Source organism: Protopterus annectens, chromosome 5.part1 (assembly GCF_019279795.1).
Source record: "Protopterus annectens isolate FY-2018-M chromosome 5.part1, PAN1.0, whole genome shotgun sequence".
Lineage (NCBI taxonomy): Eukaryota > Metazoa > Chordata > Ceratodontiformes > Protopteridae > Protopterus > Protopterus annectens.
In genome coordinates, this window is record NC_056736.1 from 475,360,892 (window position 1) to 475,374,661 (window position 13,770).

A 13,770-nucleotide genomic window follows, 5' to 3' on the forward strand; every position below is an offset into this window, starting at 1 on the left:
CATGTGGCCTGCTGTGGTGTGGTGTGGACAGCACCACCCCTGCAGTGCTGGTGTTGGTACTGCCACTACAGGAGGGGCTTGGGATCCCTGCATTTCCATGTAGACTGCCATATGTTGGTGTTGCTGCCCTACGTCCACATGGCCGTTGCTGCACTCCTACCACATGTTCTATCACAGGCAATCCAAGGTCAATGAGTCCCACCATCTCACCCAACCATCTATCCATGACATCTGTATAATCATGGGGGGCACCTGCAAGTTCATGGATGTTGTCACAGATGAAAAAGCAGCCCTCTACAGCCTCAGACCCTGTCTGGTGTACAGTTCCATACATGCCTGTGCCCCCATGACAGTCTGAAATATGCATCTGGTGGTACCAATTGTGGCACTTCTACCAAGGGCATGATGACCAGCGGCCCTCCCATGAGCTCCCCAGTACATCTGCCTATGTGCTGCCCTGCCAGACATCCAGCTATTTCTGCTGTGTCCAGACACAGCAGCCATAGACAGCACACTCTACTGTGCACTGCCACCAACCACCAACTGTCCCTCTGCTATGGTCGCTGGTGATGGGGTATCTATAGGCACTGTGACTGTGTGCAGCAATGAGGTGCATAACAGGGGGATGTCAAACAAGGGTTTCGTTTTGGCCTCTGACAACCCGCATGTGCCTCAACAGACCTATCATAATTTTTGGTGTCTGTATGGGCACCAAAATCAGGCAGCATGCAGGAGGGTCCCTGACCCACCTCACCACCTGTGAGGGGAAAACAAGAAATGCACTTTAAGACCTGTACGGCATTGCATAACAGTACACACATATACACACACACACACACACACACACACACACACACACACACACACACACACACACACACACACACACACACACACCCTGCAATTCCACCATAATACCTATCTGTCTGTGAGTTTACAGAATGTCCCAAGTTTATTTACATAAGTTCCCCATCCTGCATCACACTTGGAAACATACACTTATTAATACCACTGATTAACGTATCATTCTTCTAAATGCCTAGACAAGTGATTGCAACACATGACCTGTTACTCCATTACCTCTTTGACTTGATTGGAGTAGGTTTTACAAAGACTCACTGCTGTCATCCAGTGTTCACCCTGGGTATGTCCAGACATTGTGAGCATGGCCCCCATATGTTAGGGGTTACTGCGGTCACTCAATAATGTCAAGCACTGAAGTGTCATACATAACTATTGCTCAGTAGATGCAAGATCTGTTGCTCAGTCAACTTATTATGTGGGCGACAGTAATATATGGCTATACTTCCTGGTGTTGTCTAGTAATTCCCCAATGCATCTGTAGTGGTGCATACGTGGGTAGTCATTCACCTTTCTGCTGATTGCAATTTTAACAGTATACCTGGTGTCTAGTTTCCCTCTCAATGCATGTTCCATGCCACAGACCTTATTATACTATCAACTGCCCTGAGATTACATATCAGACAAGTATTATTGGTGTCTCATGTGTCAGTCCATGTCCATGTACTGCATGATTCCAAAGGGAAGTATGGAAGTATGAACAACCCCACAATCACACATGTGCATACAGGAAGACCCACACAAACACACACACACAAATGCACACACACATCCTACATGCATCAACCCCCCCTCCACTCACCGGATTGCACATGGAGACAAAATACCCCCCCACACACACACACACACACACACACACACACACACACACACACACACCTACAGGTGAGGTTGCACAAAGATAGTACACACAGACCTCCCATTACCCATCTGTCAATATGCGTAACATATGGTACTCAACAGCATGCAGTGCAGCTATAGTCTATACATGCTAGCAACAGTATACATGTGTGTGATGCATGGGCTGTGTTAGTAGGTGATGCCCCTTCCACTGGAAAACACTGCACCCATGTACACAGTACTGCTGTGCACCTGTTCTGCACCCTTCCATGTACTGTGCACCAAACCTCGCAGGTGTACAACCCATTGCTACATGTGTAGTACTGTGTCAGTTATGTATGCTCTAATGCTCACAGCCCCTATGTGTTTGTCTGACACGTACCTGGGATGATATGTGGAGAGATGTCATTTGTGAATGCCTGGTGTCTGATTTACAGATATCAACATCAGCAACCCATGTATGACCAATATGATACTATTACACTGACAACCATCAAACCTTAACATGGCTATGGAGAGTGTCCACACCCTTATTGATATGACGCCCTCTTCCTTGATACGTCATGGGACCACATCACTGCATATGTCAACATTACATGAGCCTGATATGTGACATATGTCCTGTACAATCAAATGCAATGTCTAACATATGTGTTAGTTGTGCTGATGCTGACCGCGATGCATACACTTCATGGGTGTATGTGTTCACACCCTTATCATGACAGTTTGTTGCACCTACCATTATGTGTACTACAGCAATCACTATTCCAGGCAGGGGTATACTAGCATGGGCCATCTGCATTTGCCAGTATATGGTCAGTCTGCCCTACACATGTCCCCCAACTCTGCATGATTGCAAGGTCACCTCATGTGCACATCCCTTGGAGTTCACAAACTGCTGTTCCTATTGTTGTGGAGTCATGGTTATGTTTGCCACAGTTCCTGATCCTGACTATGTGCAGATACATTCGTAGCATCCTTAAGATCCCTGTTGCAGTGCACAGGAGTGTCATGATGACACCCCACCCCCCACATTCAGTCTTTTTGCAGATGCTTGACAACTATGGCCTACACATGTGTGTCAGTTTGCAGTGTCCCAAGCATTGAACACCATGTGTAACAGCCTAGTCCCAGCTAATGAATGGCAAACATACAGGTGCACACTGTCACTGGTACAGTACAGATGGGGATGGAGGGCCTGAGGTGGGGTGAGGCATTGGTTGAGCAGCAGATGTATCTTACATGATACTGTCTGCAGGTTTTCAAACGTGGTAATGGTACACCAGTGCTCATTGCAATGCATGACTTTTGGGGACCTCTTCTGTTATGCATACACTACCTGTACAGAAGCATGGCTGATGTTTCCTGTGATACATCTGTTACATCTGATTACCCTAACTCATAGGCCCCACATTTGCAGAGTCCAGGCAACTGTTGACATGGGTCCTGCACAGCCAGTACTTGCCAGACATTCTTGCAACCCCATCAGTGTTGTGGAATTTTACTAGGCAGCCCACATGACCAATTTGCTACATGTGACATTATCTGTCTTGAATGGCCATCTGTTTATTTCCTACATCATTCCTATCCTATACATCCTTGCCACATAAATGTCTGTCTGCACTGTTTGCCATGGTATATGCAAGGATGAGTTATGGCTACATGTCCAGCTCATGGGTGCAACCTGTTGAATATGGAACCCACACCACGTCATGTAAGATGTATGCAAGCAACAGCTGCCTCTGTTGCAGGTAAGTGTGCACATTTGATGGCCAAATGTCTTGGACAGCAGACCAATACATGGTGTGAAATTGGGGATGTGTACTTGCTGAAAGGTGTATTTCCATGACAAATGCATGCAGTCAGTACCTCAACAGCTGCTTCCACTATATATTTTTTCTGGAGTGTGTGCACACATATGCTTCCAGTGTTTGTGAAGGTATGTATTCCCCATATTTGCTGCCCTAACATACTTTTCCACTCATTGCTCATGTTGGGACCACATTGCAGGTTTTAAGAGTTGTGAACCGCAGTATTATGATATGCTGTAGTGTAGATCTGTAACAGTTGCCATTGTAATACTGGCATATACACTGCTGTAGCACTGTATAAGGGTGATGTTTCACACATGTCCCTACTGTAGGCCATTTGTCCCACCATTATGTTCATCTCTGTGGACACATTTTGCAACGACAGGATGTTAGTTATATTGTAGGTCTTTTACATATCCTTCAGATACACCATCATGGTCACCACTGTGATTCAGTGCAGTTAACATCAACAATACGTGAACATGTACAGCATGCATTAGGGGTAGGTGTGTTAGATGTGTGCATGGAATATACCATAGCCATTACATGACTGGTGTATTTGCAAGCATGAACATAAACCATACTCACCAGCTACAGGCTGCTGCCTTGGAGGTATACCAGAGGGACTTACATAAGTGTGTGAGAGATGTGATTTCAGTAGCCACAGCTGTAGCATTGATACAGGGTGGGTGCAGCATTACAGTACATCAACAGTACAAGTCCACAATACTACAGCTTATGCACATCTGTTTATTACTACTATGCAGCAACAGACTATATATATATATATATATATATATATATATATATATATATATATATATATATATATATATATGTCATCTCACATATGCATGATCTACCTGTACAGATGCAGATGGATATGCAACAGTGGTCTACTGATGTGCCCTGTGGTCTTACCTGCATGCTCAACTGCCGGTGTGTGGGTAGCACCCACTTCCACAATACTCCCCACCAGTTGTTGTGCGGGAAGGTGGGCAGGTGCCTGGAGGCTGGTGAGGAACTCCTCAATACGTGTCACGGGGGATGGATAGCCTGAACCCTCTGTTGTGAGGTGATCCCCTGGACTGCAGCAGAACACCAATGGGCATTGCGAAGCAGGTCGCTGCAATGATGCCGGACCTGCTCATAACTGCGGTTATGCAGGCCGATATCATTGACCCTGTGGACTAGATTGTTCCATAGGGTGGTCCACTCCTGCTGCTCATTGGCTGTTCTGCCAAACAGCACCTGGTAATGCTGTACCAGGTGTGTGATGAAGACCTCATTTTTGTCTGCTGAATAGACAGGTAATCTGCCATGTGACATCTTGCCTGAAAGACATAAAGATGGAAACAGGTCTGACCACCTCATACAACAAGGTTACCATAGTTCTTAATACACATCTCTGTCTCCCCCACCATGTGTGCAACAACAATCTGTTCATACAACTCAATAGGTATATGTACAGCTTACCTACCATTGGGACATATATCATATTATACCACACTTTGTGCTATGTGTTTGTAGCCATGCTCCCTGTGGGGACACTATCATTGCTGGCTTATTATGGACAATGTCACCTACATGCCATTGTAAGGTCTATTATGGTTGTATATATGCATGTGGTCTGTTTGCTATGCGATTGCTGCACATATGTTGTTATGTGTTATTGGGGATATCTATACATGCTGTTGAACATGATACAGGAATGTGTGGACTATTATTATCCACATATGTTCTATAACAGTGACACTACAGCATGTTTAGGGAACAGTTGCCAGCAGAACCACCTCTCCCACCTCATCTGGCCATGTTACCAGGCCACATCAAATGTGGGACCCACCTCGGGCTCATCTGCTGGTCCTGCACTACCTTCAGGTGGAACCACCTCAGGGGATGGTTTCCCTCCCCAAGAGAACACGCAGACATGATCCTGTCACCCGAGTTCGGGTCCAGGGTCTGGTGCATAGGGAGCTCCAAAGAGACTTGCGGGATGTGCTACAGCACTTTGAGGCCCTCATTACACAATCAAAGGGTCTACATGCTCCTCCTACTCAGCCTCCAGCCCAGGCACCTTCAGGGCCATGAAGCTGCTGTTGTGACTGGCAATGGGTGAGGGCCTTGTTCCCATTGTTTCCATATGAGGGCTTATGGGGCTTCTGCATCGCAGATGACACTCACCATCCAGGGTGTTTACCCACTACATGTGTCATATACCACCCCTATAGGCTGTCTTCTCTATCTACCAATCCAACCCACCTCCACAAATATACCTGCTATCCTTCCCCAAATTCCTAATCCTACCTTTACAGACAAGGGCATTGTGGTCCCAACAAGGGGTTGACACGTGACATAACCGTCCATGTTGCACACACTTACGTCTGTATATATATATGTATATATATATATATATGTGTGTGTGTGTGTGTGTGTGTGTGTGTGTGTGTGTGTGTGTGTGTGTGTGTGTGTGTGTGTGTATTGATATGTGTGATGTTCCCTCACACATAGCATGCAGCACTGTGATGCAAAAATAGGGAACATGTATTTATATATATATGTGTGTGTGTGTTTGTATATATGTAGACATACACATATATAGATCTCTATATATGTGTAGATATGTATTAGGTTTTATATATATATATATATATATATATACATATATATATGTTCATATATATATATATATATATATATATATATATATATATATATATATGTATGTGTGTGTGTAGATATATATTATGTTATATATATATATATATATATATATATATATATATATATACACACACATACACATAGGTGTCTGTATATCTGTAGACATACATGTGTATATACATATATATATATATATATATATATATATATATATATATATATATATATATATATGTATATATCTATGGGGTACATTCAGACATCAGGTCCTGAATCTCTAACTCTCTTTCCTGCACAGTTTCACTGTTCTGCCTTGCTACAACACCGGGCAGGTACCTCATATGGACACAGCCTAACATTAGAGGGGAATATATGGGGACAGATTGCAGTTAAGCCTATTACACACCTATGGCATTTCAGCATGCTACATTACATGTTAACTTGAGTGTCCTGCAAGTGGTAGGCTCTAGAACCCACGTGTCCATCATTATGGCATTACTTCCACCATCAGCTATTGGCCACAGTAATATACATGTTTTATATTACACAACACCCACTATGATGGCTTACATCTTGTCACAATTGATGGGTATGGCCCACTACCCACAGGGACATACACTATTGTCCATAGCAGTTGTTCAGCTGGACATCATTACAACAACACATGATGGCACCTAAAATCATTCCACATCATCTATCCCATTATTATGGACCAAGTACTACAGTCAATTACATGCATATATACTTTACATACCTGTTGTGGGAATGATGCTTGTTCTGGATAGTTTTTTTGTGTTGTTTTTTTTTCCTTTGCCTTTGGCTTGGCTTTAGCTTTCTTCCTTTCTTTCTTTCTTTCTTTCACACTCTCTATCTATCTATCTATCTATCTATCTATCTATCTATCTATCTATCTGTCTATAGGTCTCTCTCTATCTATCTCATTCTCTCTCCAGTAAATGGATTGAGCTGCATTGTATAGATTGCAGCATGGATTTTGTAGGTGATGCACATGATCAGGTGATGGCCTCTGCACCAATCAGTATCCTCCACTTGCTACCTGTATGCAGCATACTGTGTAGTACTTCCAATTACTACATCCCTACATCATGTGGGTGTGGTCGCTTTACCTTACCTGTATGGTGGACATCCTTCCTGTGTGTGGACAGCAGTGTTACAGAGAGCAGGTAGCAACACCTCTTACAAGAGGATTTGCAGACTCAGGCCAGCTACATATTTGTATAAGGTTACAGAACTACAGACAGAGTGTGAGTAGTGTTGTTATATGCATTGTATAGCACCAGTGTTACAGGGTTTGTGTGTACATATTAGTTTAACATGGAATACATTCTGGCTGCATAGCTCTCAACTGTGGGCCTATCCACATGATGGCCAGAGGTGTGCCTGTTATGTTTTGTATGTCCACCACACAGGTCTTGTGTCAGATATATCACTGGCAGTGTGTGTGTGTTGAGTGTGATCAGTACATGGCTACATCCATTTGTGTTTCTGACATCATATTACTGACTAAGGGTATGTTGAAGACTATCCTTTAACACCAGCAACTTGCTCAGTGTATTACAATACTGTTTCACATATGTGCCTGTGTTTTGGCCTCTGGCCTCCACCTACAAACCAGGCTTTGTCCATATGTCATGCAGTAAGGGGTTGCTATGTAGTGGCCTGTGATTATGTCATGCTGCCATTCCTGCCATCATTCCAGTGCTGGTGTGGCCCCCACACATATTGTGGAGTTGGGTCCATATATATGTGGGCTTCATCTGCACAAAACATGTGTGCCCTTCTGCAGTCCATAGGTCAGTGTGTAACAGTGTTATATGCCCCTGTAAGTCAGTCAATGGGGGGGGGTATGCACCATAATTAATCTAGGCTGTTACAACACATGAGGGATATCAGTAGTAAGCTGCCTTACGGTATATGGCTGTACGTTACCATACATTTCACCTTGGGAACATTGCTGGCCTACTGCTTACTGCCATACAGAATGTTCTGTTTGTCAGTGTGATTGTGATGTTTTCAGTTATGCATTGTTATGCAACAGATACATCACATTGTGTCAAATTAAGTCTTTTCCCCTTGGGATTGCGTACAGAGTGTAGTTAGAGGCTGCTGGACTATACATCTGCATTACTTACTGTTGATTGACTGTTATCCTTTGACCCAGTCTGTCTTTACTGTTGTACTACTTGCAGGCCTTGGCCTGGACAGCAACATATGTTATGCTTTCGGATTACTGTATTAAATGATCTGCTTGAGAGTTGCATTAATCTGTTTGTATGTATTTCAAAGTCTAAACAGCTATATGACATGGCATATAAAACTGTAATAGTACACAAATAAAACTTTCTTATGTATGCAAACCTGTGTGTGGTGTCACATCCTTTGACTTCTCTGTGGGTTATTGTTTCAGGCAACAATTGTCTTTTGTATGGGTGGCTCATACACTGTCCATTTGATAAGCTGGCAACGGTAGCACTACTGGCTGTTCAGTATGGTATGCAACCTCTAAATATGTAAGTTCCTATACATATCTCTGTGTGTGTATGTATAGTTAAATATATATCTATATATATGTATATATATATATATCTATATATATATATATATATATATATATATATATATATATATCTTTCTCTCTCTTTCTATATATATATATATATATATGTATATATATATATATATATATATATATATATATATATATATATATATATAGATGTATCTGCATATATGTGTGTGTGTGTATTTGTATCTTTTGGAAAGTTTATTGCTTCCACATTGTACATTCCCTATAGTAGATAGAGTGTACTGCATGATATGTTATTGATACAATCCTGGCATCATACAGGTGGGATGGATCACTGTTAATGTCTTGTGCCCATGTTGTCTCGGGTCCTGGGTATGAGACTTGTAACAGTTGATATTGTATTACAGGGCAGATGTGTTTTGCTGTGGGGGAGGGGGTGATATCAATACTTACAAGACATATTTAGCTTGGGCCCCCTCACCCCCATTAATGGTGCCTTTGGTCATATATGTATTTCTTATGTTCTCTTTTATATCTATAGATATATATCTATATATACACACACATACACACACACACAGACACACACACACACACGCGCGCACACACACACACACACACACACACACACACACACACACACACACACACACACACACACACACACACACACACATGCATTCACACACACACATATATATATACATCTACATATATAAATACATTTCCTGTACTGTTGAATAAGTGTGCTGGATGATATGTTTGTGAAAACGTCAGGGTTATGTATATCTGACATGGCTTAGTAGTAAATCACTTTGGCTATGGTGTGCAGTGTTCTGGGTTTGAGCCTTGCAGAAGCATTTTGTTGCTGGGCAGAACAAGGTCCATTGGATAAAGAGTGATTAAGGCACTTCTAAGCAGTTGTAAGTGGGTTTGCATGGAGGTCAGCACTGCTAACTTTCAGTTGAAGTTTCTTATACTGATTCAGCTTCTCAGTTGCTTAACTTGTGTATGCATTGCTTACTCCCGTTCAAACAAGCTTAAACCCACTTACTCCTGCTTAAAAGTACTTACTCCCGCTTACCCCCCACGCTCATTTCTTTAAAAGAAATGAAAAAGAGTTAATAGGAAAGTGGTGAAAAGGGGGCACAAAGAGGGAAAGACAGTAGTTAAAATAGCTAGGGATGTGCAGGACAGGTGTAGGGAAGGTCCATAGCTGCCCAGTTCATCTACAGCAACAGCTGTGCATATACACTGAATTTGGAGCTAGATTTGGACACTCAAACACCTGAGAGAGGGGTGAGGACAACAACAATATGTTGTGAAGCCAATTAGACCAGATTACATGTGTCCAGTGGGCATGTTTATGAAATGGACAGCTATGTATGGGGCGAGATCTTTTTTTTAGAAACAGATTGCTCTTTTTTTTTTTTTTTCAAGTGAGGGTGGGATTTTGGGGAGAGATAGTAGATATTTTTGGGAAGGTACGTTGGGTAGGATAACAGCCAAGATGGACAAGACATCATACAGGTGCGGTATATGACACATGTGGGGGGGGCAAACACCATGATGGGGAGGGGTGTTTGGAAATCGGAAGTCCATGAGCCTCCTAGTGGATACAGTGGGACTGAGGTCCCCACCCATGGGCAGTCACCACTACACCTTCACAGCCCCGAAGGTGGCTATGCTGCGGGATGAGTAGGATGGCCAGGCCAACCCACTAGTTTTGACATGTGGCCCTCAAGCTGGCATAGCAGATCTCCAAACTCTCTGCAGAGCTTGCTACACACCACGACCCAGACCTGGCAACAGGTGACAGTGTCTTGTCCGCACCTGATCCTAGGGGGGCTAGCTCCATCCTCTGAGGTGGTTCCACTCAAAGGTGGTGCAAGACCAGCAGATGAGGAGGTCCCATGTGGGCCCCAGATGTGCTGGTACCCGGTGCCACGGCCAGATGAGGTGGGACAGGTGGGTTCACTGGGACCGGCTTTCCCAAACGTGTTATGGTGTTTCAATTTTACAACATATGTGGGTAAGTAATAGTCAACACATTCCAGGATCAGGTATAACAGCAAGCATACATATTCCCATTAATCCAAAACACCAAATATGGAACAGTTGCATAGCAAACAGAACACATGCATATATGGAACCACAGTGGCCATTACAACAGCATGCAGGTACATTAATGGCAGCATGCCACCAATGTGGGAGAATTTCAACATGGCACATGCATGGAAATAAATTTAAGTATTTATCAAACAATACGGCATATGTTGCAACAGTAGATTTAATGGAGCACACACAGATTGAGTTATGTACTTAGTTTATTGTTGCAGATATGGTGGAGAGGAGAGAAAGATGTCAATTAGCAACTAGTATATTCCTGTAGTTCTCCTTACTTTCCTAGACAGTGCTGTGATCTGTACCTTACAGGTATTAGTACACTATCCTATGGCTTTAGTTTGGACAGTGGTATGGATGTAGACAACTATATACATGAACTGAGTTTTGCATGCAGTATTCACTTCTAACCTGGTATACATGTGGAGATATTGTTTGTTAACACTACCTTACTGTTTCTACACATATTCCCAGATTCCAGGTTGATGTTATGCACATACATGTCCATCTCTTATTGTACACACTCTGGGCATGTCTTGAGCAAATGCAGGTGAACCGGGACATATTTTGACTATTGCCCTCTTAAACCTTTGGTGAGTTGTACAATGACAGGATTGTTTTCATTGAGATTTTGCAAATATGTACAGGCCTGACAGTCAGTTGTATGACATGAATTGCTGCCTATATGTCATTGATTATCACACTGATATGCCAGGGGGACATGATATAGCAGTTTTGGAGGTAGAAATTCCAGAATGGGACCAGGACCTGTACAAAGCATTAGCTTTGGAATGGTTAACCGGTACAGGTTTAAGTGCAAATTGGGATGTTTGTTTAAAGGATGCCGGACCAGGTTCAGTGCAAGCATGCCTACAAAAGGTTTTAGTCAAAAAAGGGAAAGAATTGGGTGCCGTATGCAGACGCTGTTGGATCCTCTTGACTGCATACTGAAAATTACATGAAGATAAGATGTGTAAGTGTGAACAAATAAAACAATTAGAGAAATGGATAGTAGAATTAGAAAAACAAAATGTAATCTTACAGTTTCAGACTAAATTGCTAGCAGACAAAACAGATATGTATCAGCATGTAGCAGAAAAGGCTGCTATATGGGTAGCGAGATATAAATATTGCAAACAAAGAGGCAAAATTAATAAAAAGAAAGTACAAACGTCAATTGCAAAGGCAGGTTTTGACTGTGATCTGGACCATTGGGACAGAGACATTTGGTATTCTTCTGATTCTCCATCCCATTCAGACTCCGATGATGAAAATGATATTTTCCCTGGAGAAGAGGAACAGAATAAAGGGGGACCAGTAAAGGAAAAACCCATTCTTAGATGAAAACAGCAGATCCTTCTGGCCCGCAAGGGATAGGATATTGGCCAGGGCGTCATGATCATTTTATGGAAGATTTTTCACAACAGGAAGTAAGTGATATAATTGAAAAATTCAAACAAAGGTCAGGAGAATCTCTAATTACATGGTTAGCGAGACTTTATGTGACTGGAGTTACAGGAATACAGATAGATGAAGATGATGCACAAAAGTTTTGTGTATTAACAAATGCACTTTATAAACACTTACACGAGTGCATGGATCATGCTATCCCTAATAGAATCAAGATGTTATCTTCCAAAAAAAGCAAGCCAATCTGGTGGTCCTCTGCCATAAACAAACTCTACAACAGAAGAAAGAAACTGTTGCAAAAGAGAGTAAAATCCCATGACTGGAGGAACTCCCTGGTAAACCACAGTAAGAAGCTGAGATCCGTCATAAAATCCTCCAAAGCTAGTTACGAAAACAAAATTGCCACTGACTCTAAAGACAACCACAAAGCATTCTATAGCTATGTCAAGAATCTCAATGGGAACACTCAGATCTGCTCTGAGTTACAGCACGATGGCACTAAATATACAGAACCAACTGATATTGCCAACATCCTAGTAGATAGGTTCAGTGCTAATTTTACCCCTCCTCACCCCCTAGAGGGCCCATCTCTATACTGGAAGAATGCAAAGTTCCTATAATCACGGCTGCACAGGTAAAAAAACACACTTTCCAAAGCCAAGAACACAGCATCCATGGGACCTGACAATATCCCAGGCTGCGTTCTACACGAACTACATAATGAACTGGCACCCTACCTAAGTACCATGTTCAATCATAGCCTCACCTCAGGCTTTGTACCCACTGAATGGCGCACTGCAATGGTTATCCCACTCAACAAAGACGGAGCCACAATGGACCCCGGGAACTACCGCCCCATTAGCCTGACGAGCCTGATCTGCAAGGCCATGGAACTTATCATCGTGGAACTCATAAACAAAGACATTGGTAATCTCCAAACTCTGGACCCTACCCAGTTTGGATTTGTAAAAAGCAGATCATGTCTCCTAAACCTGATTGACTTCTTTGAAGCAGTCACCAAATCCATAGATGAGGGTAAAATGGTTCACACAGCTTATCTAGATCTCGCCAAGGCTTTCAACACCATCCCCCACTCTGGAATTATAGATAACCTCACTAAACTAGTTATAAATCCCTATGTCTCAAGATGGGTTGACAACTGGCTCATGGACAGAGCCCACACTGTGAAAGTAGCGGATTCCAAATCCAACCTCAGTCCAGTGACAAGTGGAGTACCACAGGGTTCAGTCATGGGTCCTCTTCTGTTTGGTATCTACTTCTCTGAAGTGCAGGCTAACACAGAAGGTCTTTGGCTAACAAAGTTTGCAGATGACTGCAAAGTAGGAGCCATAATCAAAACTCCTAACGATGTGGACAAACTACAAAAGGGCCTCACTGAGACAGATACCTGGTGTCAAAGCCATGGCCTGAAGCTCAATGCCAAAAAGTGTATTGTCATCCCCTTTGGCAAAAACTCTGTACCCATGAACTACCACATAGCTGGTAGTCTAC